This window comes from Diceros bicornis, chromosome 28, assembly GCF_020826845.1.
Source record: "Diceros bicornis minor isolate mBicDic1 chromosome 28, mDicBic1.mat.cur, whole genome shotgun sequence".
NCBI lineage: Eukaryota > Metazoa > Chordata > Mammalia > Perissodactyla > Rhinocerotidae > Diceros > Diceros bicornis.
Window position 1 is genome coordinate 26,175,140 of NC_080767.1, and position 14,921 is coordinate 26,190,060.

General features: G+C 38.8%; 1 long non-coding RNA gene across 2 annotated transcripts in view; it reads right to left on the reverse strand.

Moving 5' to 3' along the window:
* The window catches only part of LOC131393270 (uncharacterized), a 360,399-nt gene extending 346,094 nt beyond the window's left edge, over positions 1 to 14,305 (reverse strand). Inside the window, exon 1 of one of the 2 annotated variants that reach the window (XR_009215916.1) lies at positions 13,785 to 14,305. This is a non-coding gene — a long non-coding RNA (uncharacterized LOC131393270). The remainder of the gene's footprint in view (positions 1 to 13,784) is intronic. The other variant, XR_009215915.1, reaches the window with a different exon arrangement.
* Positions 14,306 to 14,921: the final 616 nt, after the last annotated feature.

Below are 14,921 nucleotides of genomic sequence, written 5' to 3' on the forward strand. Positions count from 1 at the left end.
GGCTGATCTCCTCACAAAAAAAAAAAAAAAAAAAAAAAAAAAAAAAATATATTAACCACAAAATGACAACATACATACAAGAACTCCAAATAAACAAAAAGGTACTAGTTAAACACATTAGACTAATCGCTTATGATGTGGGGAAGAAAATGGGAATACAGGGAATAAAAGAAATAAAACAAGAGTGGGTCCTTGTAAGGACAAATCATAAGAATTTGTCATGAACTGCGGAGTATGAGTTAACCAACTCTATTCACTGAAGGGGAAATAAGTGATAAAGAACACACCATGTTTCTTAGGATGAAGACAAAATGCCCCAGAAGAGAATTCATTCTTTTAACAAATTTTTATTTTTTTGCCTAGCATTATTTGCTAAGAAAAAAACAAGAAACAAAATAATGCAAAGCTCTGAACCTAATGGAGCTTAGTTTTTTTTAGTGGGGAGGCAGGCTATGAAGAAGAACACACATTGATCCACACTGAGATGTCATATGGCAGAAATGCTATGAAGAAAGATAAGCCAAGGTAAGGAGTTAGTGAATGTATTGAAGAGCAGGGGATACTCAAAATAAAGAGGCCAAGGAAGATCTGTCTGAAGAGGTGACATTTGAGTAGAGATGCAAGTAAAATCAGGGAGATACCCTTCTGAAAATCCAGGTTGGAGAATAAAGGGGTTCTGGTACCAATTCTAATGTGGGAGAGGGGGTTGTCCCACAGCAACAAGCAATGCCCAGACTCCAGCTGGGTGTCCTACAATTCAATTCGGTTCTGACACTGACTGCCCAGAGATAGCATCAGATTCCACAGGTTAAGGAGTCAGTCCTACAAGACTGCCCCCTCCCACTGCAAATGCCAGTCACAAGCCCATTGTCACCTGTGCTTCTGATGAAAGGGCTACAGATTAGGGAGGGGTTCCCATACTTCCCAGCCCCCACAGGTTTCCGAAGCCAGTCACAAGTCCAGGTTGCCATTTGTGCTTCTGACCGATTGGCTATAAATCAGAGGTTCCCACAACTGCCTCCTTGAGTACAATAAATTTCCTAGAGTGGCTCACGGAACTCAAAGAAACATTTTACTTACTAGATTATTGGTTTATTATAAAAGGATGTAACTCAAGAACAGCCAGATGGAAGAGATGCATGGAGAAAGGTACGGGGAAGGACATGGAGCTTCCACGTCCTCTCCAGGCACACCACTCCCCCCAAATCTCAAAGTGCTCACCAACGTGGAAGTTCTCCAGACTTAGTGCTTTTGAGTTGTTATTTTGGGGAAACTGTATTATTTTATTATTAAGTAATCCACTTGTATGACTCTCATGAAGCCCAGGCTGGTGAACAGTGATGAGTTCTGGAGGTACTACACCCCACTCTGGACTCTCTGGTTATAATCACTGTCCTCTCTCAAATGAAAACCCAGATTTATGAGGCTTCAATACCTGATCTCCTATTCCTGGAAGATGCCAAAGCCAAATATAGGAGGATTTTTCAGAGGAGAAGATGACTTTGTCTTCCCCAAAGACAAACCCTGTACCTTGCTTTATGAGGCAGACAGCAACCTCAAACCACTGACAGGTTGGGACCATCAGGACTCAATCTTTTGAGTTTTTATGGAGGCTTCATTACATAGACATGATTGATTAAATTGTTGGCCATTGGTTACTGAGTCCACCTCCAGCCCCTCTCCTTTCCCTGGAGATTGGGCAGTGGGACTGAAATTTCAACTCTCTACTCACATAGTTGGTTCCCCCAGCAACCAACACCCAGCCGTAGGTGCATCCCAAAAGTCAAAATCACCTCATTAACATAAAAAAGACAGCTTTATTGCTCTCTTCATTTAGGAAATTCCAAGGGTTTAGGACCTCTGTGCCAGAAACAGGATGAAGACCAAGTCTATATTTCTTATTATAAATCACAATATCACAGGGAGTAAATACAAGACAGTCAAGGAAATGATGGTTGAACAATGAGTGAGCTCATGGTCTCAACACAGAAAGAAGACCAGCATGGCTGAAGCGAAGGACAAGAAGTAGCCTGTGGAAGGGGAGGTCAAACAGAAGGCATGAGCCAGACCATGTAGGATTTCAGAGGGCAATGTAACGGGCTTCCATATTATTCTGAGTACGATGAGAAGCTAGTCACAGAGTTTGAGCTGGCTAGTGAGGTAATTTGACTTCCTTTTTAAAAAAGGTCCCTTGGGCTGCTGGTGGACCCTTAGGGGAGGGCAGGGTCAAGAGTAGAAGCAGAAACATCAGTCAAGAGACTATTTCAATCACCCATGCAGGGGATGATGGTACTTTGATTTGGGTGTGATCAAGGCTTCAATGGAGTATTTACTTTTTGTTCAGCAAACAAGCTCAGGAAAGGACATTTTAAGATGGAGAACATAATGGAAACTGGCTCAGAGATGTAGACTTTCCGGGTGATATAAGACATAACGGTAAACCAAGAGGAAAGGAAAATACAGAAGCAGGAAATATTGAGGCCAGATTAGGAAGAGCCGGATTGATTAACTAAGGTGTTTGGGCTCTTTTCCACAGAAAATGGGACCACCATGATACTCAAGACAAGGCTGACATAAGAGAAGCCACACTGTAGAAAAGAAAAACCCTATTGTAACTTTGAATGACCTCTGACAAGCTAACCCAGCTGGATATGCACCCTCCAGGAGAGCTAACTGCTTTGTAGATTTTACAACCCCTGCTTGTGCATATAACTCCCAGCTGCGCTAAGATGATAACTTTGTTCTTTTGATTTCCTTAGGAATATGATGACCCCTGAACAGAGAGTCTATGCTGGTAGCCATCATCAATGAAAACAGAAAGATCCGGTGTGGCACTCCCAGTCTGCAACACCAGAGGGTCAACATTCCTAACCCCTTCCCCTATAACCCATCAGCCTATATAACTGCTGTAAGATTTTATGCCCCCTTAAGATTGTTCTTTGAGACCTTAGTCAGTCATCTTCCCCTTTGCTAGCAAGCTATAATAAACTGCCCTTTCTTTTCCACCATCTTGCCTCTTGACGATTGGCTTTTGTCTCACAGCAAGCAGATCGTGCCCTTTGTGCGGTAACAGCCAGGGGAATGGGCTGATGTAACCTCACCTTTTATACGATAATTATAGGAGCCATATAACCAATGGTTTAGAAGAGGCAGAGGGCAAGAAGTTAGCAAAACTTAGACTAAAATCATAGCTGTTTGCAAGGATAAGTATGTAAGGTATTTAAATGTTCTGCATAATGGATATGGTAATTATTCCTACTGCATTGGTTTCTTGTAATGCTACGTGAATTAGTGCAAGAAAGGTGCTTAGAATAGGACACAGTAATCCCTCAATAAATATTAGCTATTATTTATATATAATAAGTAGTAACAATAGTATTTCTATGTACTTCTATGTACTAGTACTATTTCTACCTACTAGCAATGATGTCAGCTCAACATAAAGTTAGCATAAGGGAAGCCGTCTTATAGAAGAAAGCCATGTTGGAACTATGAATAACCCTCACTCACTAGCCCCTTTGAATCTTTGCTTTAGTTTGCCTAGATAAGTAAGGGTCTGTCTCTGGGGGATTTGCAGGCTCTGTAGATTTTATGGCCCCTCCCAGTTGCAGTAAGATGATAACTTTGTTCTTTTGAGTTCCCTAGGAATGTGATGACCTCTGGATGGAGACTCTATGCTGATATCCACGACAACTGGAAGACCTGATGTGGCATCTCCCAGTCTGCAACACCAGAGGGTTCAACATTTCCTAACCCACTCCCCTATAACCCACTGACCTATATAACTGCTTCAAGATTCTGTGCACTCCTTAAGATGATTCTTTCAGACATTAGTCAGCCATCTTCCCCCTTGCTAGCAAGCTGTAATAAAACCCTTTCTCTCCTACCACCTTGCCTCTTGACTACCGGCATGTCTTATGGCAGGCAGAAGATCCCCCCCCCCACCTTTGGGCGGTAATAGTATTATTTCTATGTACTAGTACTATTTCTATGTACTAGGCCTGTAGGAGCTACACAGAAGAATATATAAATATCTGTCATTTGGTTGGAGGAGAAATTATTGAAGAAACTAGTGTCGTCTAGCAACTCACAGCAGACCTAAACGCCAGAATAGTGGTACACATATATACACGGGGCTTTGAGAGAGTCTGGAAAGGAGAGAGTAATTTAGAATAGGTTATGTAGAATGTTTTCTGGTGGGGAGGGGGAGGATATGAGAGAGAACTGGATGAACATGAATAGGCAGGGACGTTGAGAGAGCAAGATGTGATGTGACTTAAAGTTGAAAACATGGACCTTGAAATCTACTGGTTGTGATTGAATCATGGCTCTACCATGTCTGAGCTTTGTGATTTTTGGCTACATCCTCCCTCTAAACCTCAGTATCCTCATTTAGAAAATTACATTGAAAATCTGACATATCTGATGAGAAATCTTATGTATTTCATCCATGATGAAAGAATAAGACAATGGAGGTGAAATGGTTAGCATGGTGCCTGGTACACCTTAAGAGAACAACAAATATTACTATTATATTTTGCTTATTATTATGATTCAACCAACTCATATGCAGAGCATTGCCAGCTTCCACCCGCTGATTTCTGTCTTCCTTGAATGCTAAGTCTTTCCCTCTGTCTGAAGTACAAATTCTGGCCTGACACTGCATTTTACTGTCTTGGTTTCCTCTCTGCCTTTGCCTGGATATCATGGAAATCTCCCTTTCAAATTAAAGGGAGATTTAATGTTCTTAAGCGTAGCTGCCCCCTCTCACCTTAAGAGTGTGGCATTTTGATGTGATTTGCAGACTTTCAGAATGGAAGATGCTCTATAGAGTTAGTGAGATAAACAGTGCTCATGTGGCAATGAATTGGTGTCAATATCCCAAACCACTAATGAGTCAGAAAATCCTCATCATATGTCAAGATGCTCAGAAATTCTACTGTGCAGGTGTTTATGAGTGACATATGGTGAAATGGAGATTTGCTTGTGAGGCAACAAAATCAGCTTCCCTTCCCCACCCCTCTGTCTTTTCACATTAAGATGGAGTCAGAGCACATCTCTGCCCAAAGGAACATTCACATGCAGCTATTTAATGAGATATTAAGAACTATAGTCACAGAGGGTTGGAGGGAGCTTTAAAATATTTAGTGCAACTCATATACACTATTGTGCAGTGTAAGCATAAACGACTCCTAGATTGAAAAACTTAACACCTTCTGAGGCCTCCCATCCCATTTTTGGACAGCTCTGACTATTCAAATACTCTTTTATTTTTGTACTGGTCTTAAAATGTGTCTCCCTATAGCCTATACCTATTTGGTGAGACCCTGAGTTCTAAGCCCCTCAAATATTTTTAAACATTGAGCACATTGTCCTGAGTCTGTCTTGTCTTAGGTTTTTTGCTTGGCTTCTCTTACTCTGCCATCTTGTTATTCTCCTCTGAAAGTCTCACTCGCTGTGTATTTGGTACTTATTGTAGACACTGAACTGAGTCATTCTCAGGTGACACTCATTTACTTCTTTCAGTCATGCAGCGTAGATAAGAAAGTAAAGGCAGAGACAGGTGAAGTAGCCTTGTAAGCTCATACAACTAGTTAGAGTGTATATGGGATTCCAGTTCAGGTCTACCTGACCCCGGAGGGCACACTGCTGACAAATATACTGGACTGCCTTCCCATGCTCCCTATGATTGAAACTTCTTGTTCAAAATTCAAAACAGGAATACTGGAACAGTAATAATACTTATCTTACTATTATTACCAATAATGATTGCTAAGATTTATTGAGAGCCAACTAATCTAACATCTTGACTCTATTAACTCCTTCGGTCTTCACAGCAGCTTTGAGGTAAGTTCTCATTTTACAGAGGGGGAAACCAAAGCACAGAAAGATTGAGTAACTACCCCAAAGTTATGCAGCTACTAAGTGGCAGAACTAAAATTCCAAGCCTGGAAATCGTCTCAAGAGCCTACACTCCAAAGCATCATGCTGCAACACCATATTCCTAAATCTTGATGTTATACCTCTCAAAGCAGTCCAAGTCAACATGCATTTGTGCCAGTAATATCAATATCTCACTCATAATGCCTTTTGAACTATCAATGAAATTTGTGTGTGTGCACTTTGTTTTATGGAAAAATGTCTCATGCTGTTAAGCCCTGTCTTCACCATACTGTAATTGTTCAGTGGAATTTTCTGTAGGCCTACCATTTATCCCTATTAAAGGCCAGATTTAAGGATTCAGTCCATTGACTCAGCCTGATGAGACTTGTTTTATTCCCTCATTGACCATTCCATACCCACTTTTCAAACTTTGTGCCAATTACTAAAATAATAAACACATCATCGAGTCTTCATCTAAGTCATTAACGAAATCTTTTGCACGAGATTGAACTTACACATTCAGAGAGGAGAGATCCTTAAACTTCTAGGAGGATCTTCATTCTTTAAACGTATGACAGATATTTATTAAGCAACCACTATATGGCAGGCATCATAGTAGCCACGGGAAATGCAACTTTCAGAAAAAATAAACTATTTCTTCATAGCACTTTCAGCTTCAAGTGGGAGAAATATATTAATCAGATAATAATACAAATTAATGATAAGTATCTTGAAAGAGCTATACAGAGTCAATGGGTTGTAAATTGTTCCTCTGAAGAAGTGATGGTTGCACTGAGATCTGAACAATGAGCTGGACTAACTAAGTAAAGAGAGGGGAGAAATGCTGACCAGCCTTTGTAACATATTCTCTTTGGCAACAGGTGACTTTAAATTGGTTGATCCATTGTCTTAATAGATGTGAAATTGATGAAGACAAAGCACCAGTGTTAGAATAAAGCTTAACAATATTCTAGTTCACATTTGTCCAAATTTGGTGTTTTGTGTGATATAGGGATATGTCATATATCAATAGTTCCCTGTTTTTAAAAATTTCTTGAACCTAAACAACTTGGAAAATCCTGAGTGAATCAAAGTTAAATTAGTTTCTTAACTGTAGAATTTTTCAGATCCTTTATTATGTTTAAATATATTATGAATCTTTAAGAGGGAGTTATGGAATACGGTGTTTCCTAAATTTATTTGAATAGTATTTTTTTTTTCTGTGTCACAGCTCTTAATTTTTTTCCAGTTTCCAGAATATGGTTTGGGAAACATTGACCTAGTTTAACCCAACGCTTCTACCCCCAGTGCTTGAAGTTTCTCTAAAACATTCCTATCAAACTACTTCTTAGTCCTTTCTTGAATAGTCTCAATGAATGAGAAATATACCCAATGATGTTTTCAAATAAATGAAATTCTTAGGACTCTGCCTAATTATCTTAGCCATGTGCATTTATATCAGTTGCCTTTGCTTTGTCTCTTGGTACCCAGAAGCATAGAACTGGTAATTGTATTTTATGATCCAGGAGAAGAACTGTATATTCCAAAGGTGAACACTAGGTTGGGGCAGAACCATGGAAGCCTGGATTAGTCATATTTTATTTTTATAAGAAAGCCACTTGATGCTGTACAAGAACCATTTTCTAAACTTCATTGATAAATAAAAAATAAAGAGCCTGCATATGAATAAATGATGAAAGTACCTCCCTTGGTAATTTTTTCAAGTTTCTGAAAATAGTTCCAATCTTCATCTACAAACTTAATGCAGTTAGAAGAGTCACTGAAAATGTCATTATGTTGCATGTTTGTCAGTAGAAGTGGAGAGACAGGGACCCCTATCACTTGAGATATAAGACATCTTTGAATGTGTAGATCACTTACTCAATGCAAACTATTTACAGTAATTTTCTTGATTGCTGTGGATTGTGTAATGTCAAAAAGGGGCAAAATTTATAGACAGAAAGTAGTGAAGAATCAGATGGCCTTCTAGAGTGGAGCTGATCACTTTAATATGCTAATATATCATCACTGTTCCTAGGATATGCTTCTATTATTACTCATCTATCACATTAAATTGTTTACATGCCTTTCTCACTGCTAGCCTGAGAGGTTTTTTTTCTAGGTCAGGACATGTCTGATCTAACTTTGTTTTTCTAATACTTAGCATACCTCCTGATATAAAACAAGGCATCAAGAATTGTTTGTTAATTTTTCATTGTAGTGAATATCATATTCCAAGAATTGGACCTCTAAAGCCCAGTAGAATTTAAATCATGAAAGTTTAACAAAACCATCCTTGATGGTGTTAGAAACTCAGTCAGTAGGTTGAAATCAGCCTGTGTGGGAGTATTCACATCAAGGGGATCGGTAAACACCACAAATGACAACACCCCACTTTCCACACACACCCAGTAGGAAGCTGGTTGTTAAACATTTACCAGCACAACACTTCCTGTGCCCCATACATGGGATCCCTTTCCTTTTCCCTTGCTCTCTAATGCAAGCAGTTGGAGGATCTTGTGGGTTTAGAGCTTGCCTCTTTAACCTTGGCTGACTCTGTGCCTGACCTTAAAAAAAAATTCTCCCTGGCTCTTTACACACTTACGCATCTCTCACTCTCTCTGTCTCAAACTTAGTGAAAGTAGGGCTCATTCAGACATTGGCTTTAACTGAAGGAAATCAATTTTTGCTGGAATCTTGTAATTAAGGACCATAGCATGGTGCATAAGGAAAAGCATGGGTTTTACAATTAGAGTTGGAATCCTTCCTCCACCTCTTTGCTCTGTGTCTTTGAGGGAGTTACTTAACCTCACTAATCCTCTGTCCTGTAATCTGTAAAGGAGACAATAAAACCAACCGCACAAGTTTGCTGTTCAGATTATATGAGAGCCTGTATCTAAAATAATCAAACAGAGTGCCTGGTACAGGATAGATAGACAATAAACACAGCTTTCTTATTATGCCATGTTTTTCTTTTAGGATTAGAACTGAATCTTTACTCTGTCAGCAGCACATCTGTGTTTAAATATGAATTGGAGACAAAGGACTTGTAATAGATGCCAGGCTTTGCCACTTAAGGGTTGTATGATCTGGGCAGAACTCTGAATCTCAGTCTTCCCACTTGTGAAAGAGGATAATGATGTCTCACTTGCCTCCCTCACAGCACAATTGAGAGAATCAAATGATGTAATAAATCTGAAGGAACTTTGAAAACAAATATGAAAAAATGTGCCAAGAGGCAGCTTAAAAATGCATGTATCATTAACAAACAATTCCACTTTTTAGGAATGTAACTGGAAAAACATCTTAGGAAAGGAATACACAATATACAGAATATGCATAAAGCAGATAATCACAGTGGTGTTATTGAGAAGAAACCTGAAAATAAACTGAATACTCAATGAGAAGGAAATATTAAGTAGATTAAAATATATTCATGTAGTGGAATGGTCTTCAAACATTAAAGTCATTTTATAATAAACCTGAAAGAATGTATACCACATTGTTTTTAAAGAAGTCATCACTGAGTGGTAGGATTCTTGGTGACTTTTCTTTTTGCTCCTTTGTATACTCTAATTACTTTATTATTACTATACACTACATGTATAGTAATAATAATAATAATGAATGTTTTAGAAGAATAGTATTGTCATTGTACGAGATCCACAACATATCGTTGAGTGAAAATAATAATAAGAATAATAATAAAGGTTACAAAATAGTACACAAATTATGAAGAACATAGTGGCAATGCCAATGTGGGAACAGAGCGGGTCATGCGTAAATGCTTTTGTATTTTGTGCATTTTAGTCTCTCAATGTTTCTCCATTGAATATATATTAGTTTTATACTTAGGGGAGAAGCACTAAAATATATCAATGAAGTATGAGGGATCAATATTTGACATTGTCAGTGTTATCATTTAAGCAGCAATATTCACCATTTAGGTGAATTTTTCTCGTCACCTCCAAAACAGCTGATATTCAAAAAGGATACTCTGAAATGATCATCCCTTGATCTTCAGAGTCTCATAGTTGTAAGACCTTATATCTTGAAAATCATCTGGTATATGTTAATATTTCTCTTTCTTTTTATATTAATTATGGAGAATGGGATAAAAGTAAATAATTGGACTTTTGAAGTCAAATCAACTCTTATTTCCCAATTCCAGAAAAAAACAAAGGCACTTTCTTCCTTTGGACCTTGCCATTCTTATACATTAAATGCAGTAGTGAAGAAAATGTGGCCATGAGGGCGGGGAGAGGTGTGGGGGGCTTAGCTGAATTGTGGACCTTATATGGCTACTGAAAGGAAGCATTCCGTGCATACTTCCATAACGCGATGCATGTAGTAGACTGTCCTACTCATATTTTTCTCTGGCAAGGTCCTCAATACAGAGGGTCTAACCCCCAGAATCTTTTTTTCTACTGAGTGATCCTACCTCCTCGTCCACAGCTTATTGATCAAGGTGGAGATATGTGTCCTGGAATGACCTGTATGCAAGTTACCTTCTCAAAACCATAGGTTCTATGAATCTCAGAAATGTAGTCACAGTATTAGCAGTGTCCTAAGAGAAGATCCAGGAGCTACAACTGCTGAGATCTTAGGATCTGCCCTTACTCCTAACTCCTAAGTCTTGATTATTCAACCTCGTCTCCCATTTTGTGAACCACTCCATTTCCCTTCTAACAAATTAACCCCCTTTTATTCTAATAAACTAGGCAGAGTCAGTTTCTGTTGCTTACAACCAAAAGAATGTTAACTAATGAAGTATGTGTCTATTAAAAAAAAAGCTGTCAGTTAGATGAAGAGTATGCGATTCCTCAACTTACCTTTAACTATGTCCTTGATAATGGACATGAACATACGTGTCCCAAATTTGCTTTTAGGAACCACTAAAGCTGAATAGAATGGATTTATACTGAATCTGAAGGTGAACTACCCTAAGTTACCTGAAAGAGAATTGCTGGAATGGGGGGTTGTGTCATAAAAGAGGAGCCAGCATGCAATAAGTATGAATCATGAATTGAAATGGGCTTGGAAGACAATGGGCAAATTTTGTGGCTTGTGAGAGGCACAGATTAGAGCCTGAAGTTTTGTGATTCTAGCTGAGCAGCCTGGGAAAATTTTTATGTTGTGGGGTAGAATATATATGTAAAAACATATCTTCTTAAAGAAGCCATGCAGAGGTAAGCAATGCTTTTTAAAGTGTAAAAGAAATATCAGTTAACATTGTTATAATGTTTCCGTGTCCTGCACAGACGTTATTTGAATGGCTAATCTAATGTCTACACTAGTGATCTCCATCCCTGATTTTTTTTTTTTTTTTGTGAGGAAGATCAGCCCTGAGTTAACATCCATGCTAATCCTCCTCTTTATGCTGAGGAAGACCGGTTCTGAGCTAACATCTATTGCCAATCCTCCTCCTTTTTTTTCCCCCCCAAAGCCCCAGTAGATAGTTGTACGTCACAGTTGCATGTCCTTCTAGTTGCTGTATGTGGGACGCGGCCTCAGCGTGGCCAGAGAAGCGGTGCCTCGGTGCGTGCCCGAGATCCAAACCCGGGCCGCCAGTAGCGGATCGCGCGCACTTAACCGCTAAGCCAGGGGCCGGCCCCATCCCTGATTTTTGAATAGGCCATGACATCTTCAATTATTTCAAGATACACAGAAAATTTATCAAAGATTCTTGAAACAGAATTAAATGTCATACCCGCTAATTATAAAAATAAATGCAAGTAAGAGATAGTTCACGTCATGGAGTTAAACTGATGGCTTTTAAATGCTGCTTGTTCCTAGAGGTTTGGAACTGCTGACTTGGAAACTGCAGAATAAGGCAAATATATCAAAAAATGCAGGCAGAGAAAGCTATGCTTGTGATGGGGAGAGATTGAGAGCTGGTGACAAAAGCTGTTGAGTTGAGAACACCTTGCCACTTATTATAGTTAAGATAGCTTGCCTTGCCTTGGGCTCTTTATTTTAATGTAGATATCTGAGAGTGAGTGGGTGATTGAGGGAAATGGAGAGAGGTTATGTGTCTTCACAGGGCAAGATGGCAATTGAATGACTACCAAACCCATCCCCTGTGATGTTAATATATGCACTCATTGTTCCACCCTCTTTTCTAGTAACGGTAAACAACATTTTTCACTTGCAATAGACTACTTCTCACTTCCAAACTGATGGTGAACTGACATTTGTATTTCAAGTACCAAAGCTCAGGCTGCAGAAGAAAGAGGCCCAGAAAAGATGCATGTGGTGGGTGGAAAGAGAGAGCAGGACAAGGTTCGCATGTGCAATTCAGCAGATCGTTCATAAGTCTGGCCTCCATGACAGGAGACGGCCTAATGCCTCATTAATTCCCGCAGAGATGACGATGATGTATCACCCCCTTTCAATCTGAAGCTAAGTAATGCATTCAAAAAAAACCTAATTTGCACATGTTTAATGCGTTCATTAAGCTATTAGTCTTTCAACAAGAGATTTAATAGCAAATTAACATTTCTTTTAAATAAAAAAAAATATCATCCCCCAAAAGTCCCCAGTTAATACAATTATTTTGTGTTTTGAGCACAATGGGCTGTAGGAAAAAACCCTTGGCAGTAGATTGGGGGTGGAAAGACCGTGTTGGATTTTTGTCGTTTATTACACAGTCACCCCAGGGCGTTATTTTCTCTGAATAACAAATATTTCTGGGGAACAAATGGCCTCTTGAAGTAGACATGAGAAGGTCGAAAGACAAAAAGACTCCAAAAGGGCTAATTTTGTGAACTGAATCATGATAAATTGAAAAATGGCTTACCCTAACCATAAGGTTTGTGCAACAATGGAAATCTACTTTGTTTGGTCAATACTCAAACGTCAATATTTACCTAACATTCATTTACTCCTGTTATGTGTTAGTCACTGGGCTAGATGATATAAGATGCTTAATATAAAGAAAAAAAAATGTGACAAGATATTTTCACATATTGAGGTATACGGGGTAACCAAGTTCAAAACTGATTCAGCTTGAACTAAAAAGCCTGACTTATGGCCTATTAAACATATATTGTGCATCTGCTTATAGATTAAAGTAAAGAATGCACTCTCTTAAGATAAGAATGCATACTTCCCCTCCTATGCCCTATTGGTAATGCAGGATTAGTTCATTTCCTGACATCAGTGTCGTGTTGACCTGTTAATTTGCAACAAAATACCTCTTTGGAACTTTGGTGAAAACGTATGCTGGGTGTGTTTAATGTATGTTCTTTGTTTTAGAAAGATATAAGACTGTACTGAAAACCATGCTTCTCCGGAATGCTTTCTAACGCCTTCCTGGATTATAATCCTCATCCTGACTCAAGTAAAACTCACCTTATTTCTCTTATCTATAGAATGGTCATCGGTTATTTTGCATCGACACATGTATTCTTCCTCTCAATGAGGTTTTGCTGAATATCTACTATGTGATGTGTGTGGTGTTGAGCAAGATGAATAAATCATGGCCTTTTCTCTTGAGGAAGTTACAGATAAATTTGAAAGATAAGCATGTAAGCAAAAAATTCATATTCAATTTACTAAATCTTAAAAATATAGGAATAGACAAAGTGCTTTGAGATCAAAGGTGAAGAAAGTTCTAACTCAAATGGGAGATTTGGAGAAAGCTCCCTAGGTAGAGTGCAATTTAGTTTCGAACTTTAAGATTGGAACATGTTAGAGATGCAGAAATGAGTGGAAAATGTACTCCAAATTGAACGACAGCATGAGAAAATGTGCAAAGGAAAATATGTAATGCATAATGGAAAAAAATTACTTTGGTTTGGCTTCTGTCTTAGTTGGTTTGGGCTGCTATTACATAGCATATACCATACGACAGAATACCGTAGAGTTGGTGGCTTAAACAACAAATATTTATTTCTTACAGTTCTAGAGTCTGGGAAGTCCAAGATCAAGGGCTGGCAGATTCAGAGTCTGGTGAGAGTCCTCTTCCTGGTTTCCAGACGGTTGTCTTCCAGCTGTACCTTCACATGGTGGAAAGAGAGCAAGAGAGCTCTCTTTTGTAAGAGCACTATTCCCAATCATTAAGTCTCCACCTATTTTTGTCCCCAAAGTCCTACCTCCCAATGTCATCACATTGGGGGTTATGATTTTAACCCATGAATTTTTGGATGACATAAATATTCAGTCCACAACAGTGAAGGGGGAGGAAGAGCATCTTCTACCCACTCTGGGTCCTTTCTGGCTGGTCTACAAATTAAATTGAAATGAGACAGAATAGTAGGAGAAAATTAAACAGTTTAATAACATGTATACATGGGAGAAACCAGGGAAACTGAGTTTCTTTACAAATGGCAGAGGTTTTTCACCTTAAATAGCATATTCAGGTAGATAAAGGAGGATGTTGGGGGTGGGGAGGAAGAGAGCTCTGGGAGATTACCAGAAAGCACAGCAATCAAGAGTATGTAGATTTAAATCCTCTCCTTCCTTACTGATAAGAGTTTCCAGAGATGAGGTCATCTCCCCCTCTTCCCAGCACAGAGGGGGAGATACCTTTACAAATGGAGATTTCCCTTACAAATGTAAAAGTTTGGTAAAAAGAACTTTGTTAAGAATGGGCTTAGCGAGGACCCTGCCAGTCTATCCACACCCAGAGTTAAATTCATTTAGGCAGTTAGTGGGAGAGGTCAAATATCCATCAGCGAAAATAATCAAGGTAAAGAGATATATTTTATGGTGGCCAATTTTGATCTCTGGCAACAGCTCATCTACTGGACATTACCAATATTCTTCCCTCCCTGGCTTCCAAAGCATTTTACTACATAAGTTGGGATTCATTTCTTCTCTGTAGAAGCAGAGAAGACACGAAGAACACATTCATTGATTAGTATCCACAAGGAAATATATATGGTATTCTGATAATGGGCTCTAGCAAGCAATATAACTGTTATGTTTCTGTTGAGAAGAAAACACGTTTCACTTTCAGTAGTTAACTATATGAGGGTAGAACAAATTCCAATGTATTCCATTAAATAACTTTGGGATTTATAGTAGTCTAAACA